This window comes from Uloborus diversus, chromosome 3, assembly GCF_026930045.1.
Source record: "Uloborus diversus isolate 005 chromosome 3, Udiv.v.3.1, whole genome shotgun sequence".
Lineage (NCBI taxonomy): Eukaryota > Metazoa > Arthropoda > Arachnida > Araneae > Uloboridae > Uloborus > Uloborus diversus.
This window is the reverse complement of record NC_072733.1, coordinates 36,305,626-36,320,358: the sequence shown is the minus strand read 5'-3', so window position 1 is coordinate 36,320,358 and position 14,733 is coordinate 36,305,626. Positions and strand designations below refer to the sequence as shown.

The following is a 14,733-nucleotide window of genomic DNA, read 5'->3' as shown; positions in this document are numbered from 1 at the left end:
ACAGGTGGTCAACTTACAAAGGGTTTGCTATAAGATTCTCATTCAAATTTGGTGCAAATTGGTGGTCAAGATAGACAGGTGATCAACTTACAAGGGTGTTCAACTTAACAGGTTTTACTGTAGCATTAAAAAAGAATCGCTTCAAAATGTTTGCGAAAAAAAATAATAATTTAAAACTAAAGATAAAGCTTATTTTGACGTTATTTTCAACTTTCTTTTTTTTTCTTTCGCATAATGAATACATTAGTGTCAGAAAAGTAAACCTAATCTGATAAAATTGCAATATCGCTTTAAAAAAATGATGCCCTTAATTACTTTATAGCGTGTTAAATTCCATATAAAGTCTTGTTAATATTAATTAAGCGATTACGTAGGGCCAAAACATACCGGGAAAAATTTGTTACACTTACTTTAAAGTCACATTAAACGGCCTTCCCTAATTACATGTCTAATTTGAATTTCAAATTGGTTCAAACAATCTTTGTGACATATATGTTGAAAAAACTAACAGCGCTTAGAAAAATTCCAACTTTTTTTTTATGAGGAAATAGATTTTGATAAGCGTACAAGAGGGCTTCCTTGATGGCTTGAGAAGGGATTGCTGTTTTTAAAACATGTTCCATTTAAGGTGTTAAGGATAGTTTTATCTTTAATGATGAACAAATTTCGTCGAATCAAACTCTTTTCGTTTCAAAATAGTTCACGGGAAGAAAAAAAAAAAAAACGAAATTCTTATGTTAACGTAATTGATTTCTACCTTGTGTGTTTTTCTTAAGACATTGAAATGAATTATTCTAGACACTTTTTTTTGTTATTTTCCTTGATTTTTAGCAGATCTTATAAAAGTATTTTTGTGAATGGCTAAAATTAGCGAAATTAAAGAGGAAAAGGATAGATTTTACCGGAGTTTTTTTTTTTTTTTTCAACAAAGCATCAAAATGCTCCCAAATATTTTTTATGTACAAAAAAATTAATGATCAACATAATGATCGATTCCATAAAGAAATATCTTTCTAAGAATGAGATGGAAAATAAAAGTGAAAAGCATTATGTGTGCTTTCTTGACTGTTTGAACCCATGGCTTTCAACCGGGGGGGGGAGGGAGGCTTTAGGGGTATTTGGCTCCCCAAGGGGTCGATAGATTCGTAAGGGGCGATAGGGGGATATGAATATTTAAAATACAAAAAATTCTTTTTTAAATGAAGTTCCTCCAGATTCCAATTTAAGAAGGAAAAAATATGTAAAATATGTACTGTTTTTAAAACCGTCGTGAATCTTTTTAGTTCAGTATTTTCTTTCAAATACCTATCAGTTTTTTTTTTTGGAAAAGAGAGAAGAAAAAAAAGTAAAATTAAGACGTAAACAAAGTCCTTGTATTTATATATTATTGTTTTTAGTTTAAGAATGATTGGATTAAAGTGCTTTTTCATATAAATTTTACTTCCAGTTTGAATTGGCTTTTTTGTTTTCAATAGTATCGATGTTCGCTCTCGCCAAAATATGCTTTTTTGAGGGAGGAAAAGACAGGGGGGGGGGGTGAAATGTGTCAGTCAATCTCTAGAGGTAGGCGATCAAAAGCATTGGAAACCACTGGTTTAAAGTATCTAATATTTGTCAGTTTGAAGAAAATAAAAATGATGTTCAAACTGCGGTCCCACCTTTTCAGATAATCATATTTTTAATAAAAATATGGGCTCCACCCCTGCTCGTCTCCCTCGCCAACCCTTGTTACCACTTGCGGTCGCTCAATTTCGTCTTCATCGGGTGACAATTTATAAATTTTCATGCTTTTCAGTTTGTCAGGACATACCTGGATGTCCTCAGTACTGGATGTCCCACTTCTTAAGGTTTAGAGGGGTGAAACAGGGCGAAATTGCATTCTCTGAATGTCTTGTATCCAACGGTAACAGTATTGAGCTGGTAGACATTGCCAGTTCGGAGGAAATAGTATTACAGACATACACAAACAGTCAGAAGCGCACAGGTTTTAATAAGGTAAATACAAAGAATGGCAAACATTTAAGAGGCATTTTCAAGTTTCAATGCATGAAGTATGCTTGTAGGAACGTAAACATAAAATGTGATGATAAGAATCTAAAAAATGCATCAGCAAAAATAAATACCAATAAAAATTGTGGAATAAACTTTTATAAGAATTATGTTATTCTTTCTAGTACTCTTCCCTACATGTACTACGAAGGAAAAACAAAGCAGGAAGTCCAAAACATTTCACGATAAAATATGTTTTTGAAAACTAATACAACAAAAAACGTACCGATAATGAATTCAAAACAAATTTTCATTAACTATTCTTTGTACAGCCAAACCTATTTTTGTGCGTTTTTTTTTTGCCAAACCCGTTTTTGCGCGATTTTTTTTTTTTTTTTTTTTTTTGTGCGGTCTATGAAAATTTCATACAAATTGGGACTCAATTGACTAACCTATCTTTAAAACGAGTGATTAATAGTGTAATTTTGAGCGCTTTGTATATGCGATTTTTTTAATGCGGTCCCTATCTACCGCGCAAAAACAGATTTGGGTATACTTTAATTACAATATAAAAGAGTATTTAAAAATGCGAAATTTTTCTTTCGCAAATTTTTAAACTACATTATTTTTTTACATGCATAAAAAACTTAATGCTTAATTTTTATTTCTCTGAGCAGTTTCAATGTAAGTAGCTTTGATTGTGATTGCTTTTAGTTTTGGATTTAGGTGAAGTGTACTCATTAACTTATTCGCTGGTTGAAACAGTTAGTGTGATCAAAAAGATTGTGTAATTAGTTATATATCTTGCAAAGTTCATAGTTCGCAAAAAAAAAGAAAAAAAAATCGTTCATTTGTCACTTGATGTTGGTTCAACTTAAATCAAAAAATTGCTTCAAATACTGTTCGGTTTCAATCCTATTCGTTGCTAATAATTAATATTTAAAGAAGTGTTACTAAGTGTATTGTATTCTTGCATTGTAATTTTGTAGGGGAAGACCGCCTATATTGGACCACTGCTTAAATTGGACCGGGGACTTAAAATTTAGCGTAGAGTTCTGTGCTACACTCTACCGGTGCAAATACAAAGATTTGTGTCTGAAACCTTTGAGGATGAAGTTTCGTTACATTTTGATCTGTATAGCTGGAGTTACGATGTGATTTGTGTTGAAAACGTGTTCGATCTTACTTTGAGAACTTTTATCTAGTACAAAAATACTAAAACTTGTTTATGAACTCAGAAAGTTGCTTTTATAGTATTTTAAACAGTAGGTATTTAATGGGGATTACAGCGATGTATTTACATGCACGATTGGGAAATTTGTTGACAAGGTATAAATAAAAGAATAAAAATGGCGTGTTTTTCTTTCTTGGACCGAAAAAAAATTCCTACATTGAATCGGTGGTCCAATATAAGAATATGTAATTAAGCAAGCCTTTTTACTTATCACGTTATAGAAAAAGTGATTAGTGTAACTTAATCCCGTAGTTAGGATTATTTTGAGCATATTTTAACACTAATTCATGAAATTCATTTTGGCATTTTGTTTTTTTTAAGCACACTTTCTAGAAGCTGCCACCCATAAAACTAGATGTTTATCCTATAAGCTTCAATTTCAGTTTTGTTAAATATAGTTTTTCAATTTGACTGAAATTTGTGCTTTTTCAAGTTATTTGTTGACTGGTTATTTTATTAATTACAAGGACCGGTAATCCAGTTTAAGATGATGAAATTAAAAAATATATATATATATATAGAAAATAACTTAGTGGTGACATTAAAATGCGCTTTTAGGATTACTTAAACTATAAATTAAAATTTATTAAAGCATTTACACTGGTTTTTATTAAGTAAGTTGCTTAGAAGCTTCGACCACATAAAATAGATTTTTTTTATTCTTTTCTTCTTCGCCAGAAGGTTTAATTTCAGTTTTGTTAGATAAAATTCCTTTTTTTTAATTTGACTGAAATTTGTGCTCGTTAACCTTTTTTTTTTTAGCTGATTTCTTTAATAATTTCAAACTACGTTAATTTCTATCATTCTTGGTTTTAGAAGATGTCTGAAGGGGAAATATTGTTCTTAGGTGGGAAAAATAATGGAAAGGAGCCTTAGCTGTTTGTAGGAATGATGATATGAGGCAGTGTTATAAATTTGGTTAACGTTAGCGGTGTAATAATGCTTCCTCTTCCAGCACACACTAAGCATCGTTTACAGCTCTTAGACGTGGCATTTTTCATGCCTCTGTCCACATATTTCATTCGAACCTGTGACATGTAGATGCGAGAACATACAATGAGGTTCACTACCCAATATAAAATTAGATAACTGTTAGGTGACTCTTATTGACAAACTGCAAGCGTGGCCAGCATTCTGAGAATGGATTCTCTATAACAGGAGTCTGACCTGTTAGTACTGTTGCGTTTAATGACAGCGACTTTGCAGCAACTGAATCAGAAGTTTAAAGTCCATATAGACTACCTAAGTAAACATGCTACATGTTCGGTGACAGTTGTTCAAGATGCACAAGAACAATGTACGGATAGAATTAGTGCAAGTTCCGAGGAATCAGTCGTTAGTTATCATCAAGTTATGATCATCGGTTCTATTGATAATTTTGTTGATGTGGCACACATATTACCTTTGCATAAAAAATGGAATGCAGAAGAAGAAAAAAATCTTCTTCGCAAAACGTTCTAACGACATCGTCACAGAAAAAGGACACGGAACAGAAAAAGCCGCAAAAGAAAAAAAAAAAAAACCGGCACAAAACAACTGGTATTACAATTTTTTGCCATAGAGATGAAGTGCAAAGCATGATTTACTGTATGAAATGCCATCAGTGGGTTCATCAACACTGCGCCAAGTTAGCATAAAGCAAAGGAAATTCTACTGCAAATCCTGTAAAAAGACTGTACGATTCAAATGCAAGTTATTATACCATTTACTGTTACGGGCCAATTTAGGAAGTGCACGGTTCAATATAAGCGCATATATTCCTAAATTGGACTAATGCAACTTTGTGATTTTTTTTTAATTATCGTCCCATTTACAGACAATGTAAGTATCTATTGATATTCCTAATTAAATTTGGCTTCAAATGCCCTATTTTTCATTTTTGTTTTGTTTCACATTTAGCGACATGGGCCTCTTGTTCTTAGGGGATCCAATATAGGCGGTGTTCCCCTAATAGTATTGTATTCTTGTTTTACTTCTTTCGTGTAGGTTATGCACGCGAAGTTGTGATCTCATGACTGTAATATAGAGTAAATCAGTATTTACCTTTGATTTAAATTGGCTTCACTGTTCCATTTTTATAAACTTTTAAATTTAAATTTTTCTATTCTCTCTAAACAAATGGCCATCTTTATATCATTAATAGCTCTTCAACAAGTTTTACTGATACACTAAACCGCAACAAAACTGACACAAACATTTATTTAATAAATTTTACAAAACATTAGCTATATTTTACAATTTTCCAAACCTCTAGTATTTCGGCAAAATACGGTTTTGCGTGTAAATATTTGTAATAACCAAGCGCATAGTCAGTTGTGAAAAATTATTATTTTTTATTTAATTTAAATGTTTTCTTAACGTATCGTTAGTATACATACCCACTGTTGGTTATTTCAAAATATGAAATACCGTATTTCAAAATGCGTTTGAATGCATCTCAATTTTGCACAAACAATTGCCTATTTGCGTGAAAGGTAGTATGCGTTAAAATTTTTCATTCAAACTGGTTTAAATAAAGTTTACCTAAGAGATTGGTTAAAGTTAGCAAGCATTTAGCTACTAACATCTTCTTGCTGATAATATTGGCAATTTAATAATGATTTTACCAATGCCATTATCTGAGGGAAATGTTGAAATGGATTCAAGGCAAAAAAATTAAACCTCTTTTTACATTATTTCTCAGCAAAAAGTAGTTCTGAGCAAAATATGCCACTGTCAAAAATCGAATACGACTTTTCCCGATTTCAGGTGAATACGCTTCCCACAATTTTTTTTTTCAATTCTGCAATGCTTGTTAAAAATCTTATTTCACTTTCAAGAATTTTAAGCCACTCTTACAGTTTTTTTTTTTTTTTTGTCTTTTTAGAAAATTGAATGTATAAGAGAAATTTAAAAATGCATGATGGATTAACTGGAACTTTGGGAAATGTTGATCGTTTTTTTAAACAGCTAATATCATATATAGTTTCAAGACCTTTTCAAGTAATTTACCAATACTTTGATGATATTAATTACTTATCAACCAACAATTGACGAATTTTGTGTTTTAGAAACGCATTAATTCACCCTTTTCGTTTTGTTTAATACCAAATAGAAGATTACTTTTAGATACTAAAGGTCAAAATTGTTTGAAATTGGATTTACGACGAAATAAACCGCAAGACAACCGAATCCATGCAGTGCGAGAGAAAAAAGTAACTTCTATCTCAATGATTTACTTCTCAAAGACATATAAAGAAGAGTTAGACATCAAAGAAATAACAACTACAGCGTGAAGTCTTAAGCAACAAAAGTATAACCTAATAAGCGAAGGTTACATTCTTTATGTTTCAATGAAAAGTACTGTTTTAAATCGGACCTGAGACAATCTGAAACAAGTTTCAAGATATCATGCCAAATAATCAAAGAAAGAGTAAATCCCCTGCAATCCATCGTCTATGCCTGCTATAATTACGAATCTGACAATATAAGGTGTCACTTGCAATTACATTTTCCTTTTCTCTGCTGTGGAGCAATCTTGGAGTTTTCCCGTAAACGTTGTCAAGTAAATGAAGTCACATTGGATGGAAGTCGGGCGATTTTGGAATGTCAAACCTGTACGCTTTCATTTTTGTGTAATTATTATGTCATTTTATTGACGTCAGTATGAATTTGAGTGTGCTTATTATTCTCCGTGAATTTGCATCGACAGAAAATAGTAAATAGGTCCCAATAATATACATAATATTTTTTGCTTTTGATTTCTCTAGCATGTGACCTGACGAAGAAGCCGGAGACGAAGAAATGAGAAAGCGTTATTTTTATATTTTAGGATTCGGCACATTACCCCAAAACCCTTTTCATCTATGTTGGTATCCTAGACATTTTGATTGAAACTTCATTTATTAGCGAATGTAAGAGTCTAAATCTATTGCTAAATGTATAGTCTCTCTTACTCGGAACGAAAACGACTCGGCGCGGAAGAGACTACTACATAAATGTTATGTGGCGCAGCCTCTTCAAACTATTGTTTAAACTCAGGCTGGAACTGAAAATATAAAAATGCTTTAAAAAATTCTAAAATTGAGAAAACATTATGTGAAAGAATAAGGAGGAAATCAAATAACAACATTAAAAAAATCAAATGTTTATAAAATCGGCATTTTTTGTGCTGGAAAATTTATCCTTCTAGCTTATTTTCTACATGATAAGTGCTCTTTTTATATCTATTGAGTCCATAAAATTTTTAAAGAATTCAAATGTACGGTTGAATGTACACTTATTACTATGAATCTGAATGCGTGTTTGTTACGATGCTTCATTAATGGTCGTACTGGGAACACTTATTGTAATAATGCATTAACACGAGTTTAGATATACACTAGAATAAGATCTTAAAATTTAGTTAAGGTAAGATAAGCGTATGAATTTTTTAAATGTAAGTTGTTTCTTATGAAACTATTTTGCAGCAGATGCAAAGTCAAATAGGTGTGTATGTAGGTATAGTTGAAACATTATGAGATATTGTGCACATCAGTGATTCTTGACCTCGCGGACCACTAGTGGTCCTGAAGCAATTTTCATTAATCCACATTTTTTAATCATCATCATCATCCATGCCACGACATGTCTAAATGGGCCAAGGCCTTCTGAACCAGATTCTATCCTCCTCTGTTCGCAACTAAGCTCTTCCAGTTCTATAAGGACCATAAAAAAATGTTTATACAGTATCTACCCAGTGCAGCTTTGGCCTTTCACATCCTCTAGTACAATATGGTTTGGCCATGAAAACTCTCTTTAGAATGCTCTATTGTCAAGGCGGATCACGTGGCTGAACGAATAATATTTTTTGTAGTTGTATTTAAATTTATTAATGACAACTTTGGAATTCTATTTTTTTAACCCAAAATAATTGTTAGAAAACTATTGTATGTGATCTGCTTTGAATTCGGAAGGATACCAAGTGGGCCTCAGTAGTGACACGGTTAAGAACCACTGGAAAGTTACTAAGCGATAACATAAATGGCGTTTTTTTGTCCTTATATTCTATGGTAACATCCAGAAAAATATTCCATAGGGTTCTTTTTGCGTCAGAATCCCACTTTTGAAACAATGATGAGCGGATGCCGTCCCTACGTTACAACCTTCTTGCGTGACTATGTTCCATTTCCTCCCCAATGAACTAGGAGGCGTGGCGGACATGTGTTTCTACAGTCATTTTGCTAAAGAGTGATTCGCCAAAGGCATTGTCGGAGCTTTGATCTCCTATCCGTGTGTATCATGCAACGTCTAATGCTTGGATCACTGAATGGGGAGGTTTTACTCATATATACCTTTACTTTTTTTTTTTTTTTGTAAGGGCTAGAGTCTTCAAAGTTTCGCTTTCAAACTTCTTTTCTCTTACCTTTGGAGAATTAGTGAAGTGATGAAATTTCGTATAAACATAAAGGGTTGTGAAATATTCATGGCTGATGTATTTTTAAGAGTATAGTTCATAATTTATGCCTTGTATGTAAGTGTTTCTCGTTTTAAATGATAATTTAGTTTAATTTCATAAATGCATAAATTATTCTTTTGGCATTTATTTTTAAAATTTTCCTATTGTTCACTATCTTTCTCCGTGCACACACGCACACGCGTTATTTGAACACTCTCTTAACTCTTCGCTACAAAATTATTAAGGGCATTTTATTTGAGGACAGTTACGCAAAAAAATATCTCCCTAAAAGTATAAATTTTTCAGTCATTAGCAGTAAAAAATATTTGCTACCACCTTACAATCCAAAAATAAAATTTCTAACTTTTATTTGATGGGTTCTCTGATTATTAACTTTAAGGTGCTTGTTTTAATTTGTAGAAATTTACTCCTGAATAACTTTTTTAAAGCTATTTTGAAAACTAGACTTTTTATGCCAAAACATCCTAAAAATATATTAGAAAATATTTTAGAAGTTGCTACTGTTACGGTTCTTTTCGACTGAACTTAAGAAATAAATTTAAAAGAAAAATAACTCCCATAACCTAAATACTAAAGTTCATGCATTCAATTAAAATAACCTTTTTTAATCGATAATGATATATAATAAATTGCTCATGTTGATGGACTTTTCCTTGCCTGAAAAAAAAACGGAACTATTTTCTCTTCGAATACAATAATATTTTGTTACGCCAATGTTCCAGCAACGTAAAATTTAGAAAAAAAACCCCAAAGTCCCGATAAGTTTCGAGGCTTTGCTTCCATCTGGTATTCATCTTACCAATTACGTATCACATGATCTGTAAGATTCACATTCTTTTATTCTTTTACAGTTCTGATACTCCACTTTCGTTAAAACCTTTGAGTCAACTATATTTAGACTGTTTTTGAGGAAGCATTAATAGCCCGAGCCCCTTCCCAACTTTAGACCCAGGAGAATCAATAATGGAAAAAGCTTTTGATATAATAACATATGATGCACAATGATATATCATCCGGCCGATCGACTTGCTGTCGCAGACGGAACAATGTCATGCTCAACTTTGCGTTTGAAACAGTTATCTAGATCTGTTCTTTATCTCAGGTTCCTGCCACAGTGCATTGCGTAAAAAATTTATTCAATTCTCCTGGGTTTAGCCGCGAAGTAATCGCAGCCAATCGGGAGGGTTTGGCATCGTCTTTTGGGGAAATTAGAATGAGAAAATATGAAAAATGGAGCAACCAACTTTTTTTGCGAGTATCTTATTCGTGGTAATTGCTAAATAACTTTTATTCCTAATCCATCTGTATTAGGGAATTGAATTTTCTGCATTTTTTATCTACAAAATTTGACCCTTTAAACAGAATAATGAGGTTAATATGAGTAATGGGAAGAGTATATCTTGATCATTTATAGTAATTTGTGCCAGGAAATGCTTTTCTAATGAAAACGCTGCATGTTAAAAGCATTAAACAATTAAAATTAATTTTTGTGCGAAACTTTTTTCAAATAAAATCAAACACAAATTGGCCTTTTATTTTTATTATGCATTTAAAAAACAATATGATGTCTTTTTTATTTTATTTAATACTGAATATAATCTAAAATAATCTTAATGTAAATAAATTATTTAAGATTAATTCTTAGTAAAAATTAAGAGTATTTATTAAATGAACTGTAAGTCACGTTATGCCAGAAAGTATGAGTGAAGTTTATGAGTCAAGCATTTATGAGTCTAATTCTGATATACTTAATTAAGATTATTTTTAAAAATTAAGATTATTTATTGAATAAATTGTAAGTCTAATAAGAGTAATCTTCATGAAGTTTGAGACATTATTATAATTATTCAACGAAGTTTCTCTACAATGTTTGAATTAGTTTTTCTTTCTTATAAGTTTGTGTAATCTAACAAGCGAAAGAAAATGCTAACAAGTCATTTACGACATACAACTACTCCATATCACAAAAATCCCATATTGCGCCGTAAGAAAAGTAATTTCTCTACCAGATCTCTATGTTATATAGTACAACAAAGCGTGCCAGATCGCAACAAATTTGATGGTTTAAAATTTGACAGCTGGTAGAGCGGTATTTGTACAACTGGAATTAAATGTCAATAATTTTTATGAAATGTTATTCGTAATAATCTAATGAACAGAAATTCTCCCAACTATTTTAAATCCTTCTTATGACTACTCAAAATAGTAAAAGTCTCAAAAACTAAGCGAAGTGAAATGTGGAGCAAAATGAAATTACGGGGCGTAGTGATAAGGTAAAATATTTTAATAGTTTGCAGCACCGCCAATTCAATAGAGTTTTAACTATATTCTGAAGTATATGGTTGACTTCAGTAAAAAAAAACATAGTTACAAAATAATGATAACTCATTGTCACAATTTGATACACGAATTGTAATATTTTGTTGTATTTATCTAAAACACACGCATACAAGTCTTGTTTCTGTTTTTTAATTTTTTTTAAATCTATAAGCACATTGTCGTACTAAACGAAAACAAACCAAAACAGTTCCACAGCTTGTGATAATTTAAAATTTAATATAAGTGGAAAATTGTACTTTGAATGTCTTAATAATAATTAAACTTGAAAAGTATTTAACACTTACACATACCGAAAGTAATGGCGCCATTTAGAAAAAAAAAGTACTTTACCGATCAAGGGGGATTTTTGAAAAAACACTTGCATTTATTCTTGCATGAAAAAGTGGTAAGACAATTTATCCAAAAAAAAAAAAAACCGTCACAAATGAGTTTTTGTAAAATTCCTATGTCGTCTCTTCATGAAATTTAACTGCGTCATAATAGCAAAGGAAAAGTACAGCTGCTTGTTTTAGAAAATGCGCAAGAAAGTGATTTTTGAATGACTTTATTTTTCTTTAATGGGAACAAAAATCTCATTTTTTTATATTTACTTCCTTTTTTCGCTGGATAAATTTTAAATATGTATGTTTTTGTCTCTAAATAATTTCTCTAAATTTCCTTGACGCTATTCTTTATTGCTACTATTTGGTAAAGACTTAAGATTTTTTCAGTTTTGTTTTCATTGTTTGTAACAATATACATTTATATACTTATATTTTTTTTCTTTTATTTTAGAAGAAAAATGTTGACTGCGGAGAATGTGTTGCTTTTTTTCTTTTTTTTTTTTTGCTTCTTTATCGACCTGAGAAAAGATAATTTTAGCACAGAAATCTTTTCTTGTTTTTGAAGCAAACTATATACTAAAAAATAATTTACGCAGTTTATTTAATTGAAAATCCAAAGAGCTTTTTCTTATTTGCAACGTTTGTGAACAAACTTGTAAAGCATAATTTAAAAAGTAGTGATGTGTGTAGCATATTTTTTTAACACTTTTCATTTAGTTTATTATTTACGTAGGATAGATCGAATTACGTTTACGAGGATTTTTTCCAATGAACTTTCTAATTTTTATGTTTGAACCTAGGAAAATTTAAACATTGTGGTTTTAAAAAGCAGTTAATGAAGTCAAAATTTGTACATTCAGTTGTTGCTCAGCTTGTGTTTTTAACCGTAAAAAATGTTTTTTAAGTACAAGTCGGTTGCGTAAACTTGCCCCGAACACGGGGCACATTTACGCATCGAGTGGGGCACGTTTACGCATAAGAAAAATGATACCAAGGAGTAACTGATATAGATATTTAACCAAATTTAAATGTTTTATTTCTCTAAAAACATTTTGAAAATAAGAAATCACAAATAATTAATTAAAGAAAATTTTATAGGTTAAACTAAAATGACAGGGCTCATTGCAGAAACAGAAACATTTTAGTCATCTTCTTCATCATTGTTAGATTTTACTAACAAGAATAAAGTAATTCTTCTTGCATACTTGACATGGGACTGCGTTTTGACATCTGTTACGTTGAACCCTGTCTTTTTCGATTGGTAGTATGCTTTCAAACAATAGATGCAAGAACAATTTTCTATTTCGTAAGCAGAATCGTTCATTAACTTTCTTTTATTAGATTGTATTAACTTTTTCCTTGTCGCAGGTTTTGGTTTCATACTTTCTTCTTTGATGTCTTCTATTTCTGCTTCAATAGAAACTTGTAAATGTTAAAGTAATTTCTCCTTTTTTTTTCTTCTGCCCATTTTATTTTTTTCTTTGTAGTTTCTAACTGCTCTTGTCTGGGGGCTTATTCAATCGGAGTTTCAGTTAGGAAAAAAAGAGGATGCTCACAATCCTTTCCTGGTTCCTAAGCTTTGGTTCTACTTTTTCAAGTGGTCTCAGTTGTGGTACTCCATATGTGACGGTTTGGAATTCCTACTACACTGTTAAAAAACTTCCGGAAAATTTACGGTAATTGTTACTGGCATTCATGTTGCCAGTAACTATTACCGTAAAAATCAAATGTTACTGTAAAATTTTACGGTTTCCTCGGTAGGCCACAGCAACCAATTGGCGCTGGGATCGCTTATTTCTCCGGTATAAATTACCGTAAAAATCAGCGATGCGTTAGCGATGCCATTTTACAGTAACAACTACCAGAAAACCTTCCTGAATTTTTAACAGTGTAGGAGAAATACTTGGATTATCAACAAGAGTTTTCATTATTATAACGTGGTTCCTGTTAGTGTTTTGAACGTAATGTCTTACCATCTTTAAAATAAAGACATTGTATTACAAGCTGAATAGTGCGTCAAGTTAAAGCTGAACAGAAATGAAGACAACACTATATGATTGTAAGCTATAAGATGCGAATCTGTTACTTAATTAAAAATGAATGGTGATTTTCAAACTAAACAACCAGAAAATACTAACGGTTTGAGACAGTACAGAGCGAAAAAAGCGTCCGGGGCGCATGTAGAAGTAAGAGAGTGGTAAGACACAGTAAGAACGTGCGTAAATGTACGCCGATGAAAATGCGTAAACGTGCCCCGTTGGCAAGTTTGAATTTTTTTTAACGTTCAACCAAATTTAATAACTTTTCTGTCCATATAAATACAATTCTCAAAACAAAAAAAAAGAGAGAGAAAAGGATGAAATTCTGCTATTTTTCATGTATTTATTTATTTTTAACAAAGTATTATTTAATCACAATATTCTTAAAAACGTTCAACACAAAATTTACTCGGATCGGTAGAAAATAGATTTTACTTTCCGCATGCTAAACCAAAGCTCGATTGATGCTCAAAAACATGGCGAGAATATTTGTAAGACTTGGTTCTCCAATTATAACTCGTCTTGAAAAAAGAGCACTGCGTACACGTGCCCCGCTCTACCCTGTGGAACGTTTTTAGAAAAACTATTTTGGTAAATCCCTCGTTTTCGCACACTTTCGGTGCACATAATTTTTTTTTTGTTCCTATAACGTACGAGAAACGCATTACATGATTTGATCCCATTTTACTGATTGTATTGATTTTTTGACGACTTAGTGAAACAAAAAAAAGGAATATGCGTAGCACCAGAGAAAAATATTCATTTATTGTTATATTCTTTGCATATTTATTACATGAAATTAATAATCATTTCTTCATTTTTCGTTATTTTGTTACCGTAACCGTCAAAAATTTTTTGCGCTTGCGAAAACCATTACATAATTTGAATTCATTTTAATGTTTTTAAAGCGTAAGAAATGCCATAAATATAGTATGGCTTCTTTAAACGCATGGTTTCAGCCATATATTTCAACTAAAAAAAATGCCTTCCGCTAAATACATGCCCCCCCCCCCCTGTGCTATATTCTACAAATGTTCATTCAGTTAAGTTAAAACATATATTTTCAGTAGTTAAAGTAATAGTTTATTCTCTAAAATTATTCTTTTTAACGTCATAATTGATAATTTTATTGTTTTAGTTTCATTATTAAATTAATTTAAGCATCAATCAGTACATGAAGCGAATTGCGATTTCAAGCACAGGTAAAAAAAAAAAAAATACCCATTTCAAAACAAGCCAATTTTTTGGCTGATTGATGTAAATGTGATATTTCCGTGTTCCGTTGTGTGTAGTTGAAGTAAGAATGATCACATTTATTGCTTAAAGAGTGCGTATTATTATAGTGCTTTTAAAAGGGGATGATATTTGTTC

General features: G+C 31.4%; 1 protein-coding gene across 1 annotated transcript in view; it reads left to right on the top strand.

Moving 5' to 3' along the window:
- The window catches only part of LOC129218166 (uncharacterized), a 454,520-nt gene that overhangs the window by 74,110 nt on the left and 365,677 nt on the right, over positions 1-14,733 (top strand). The window lies entirely within an intron of this gene.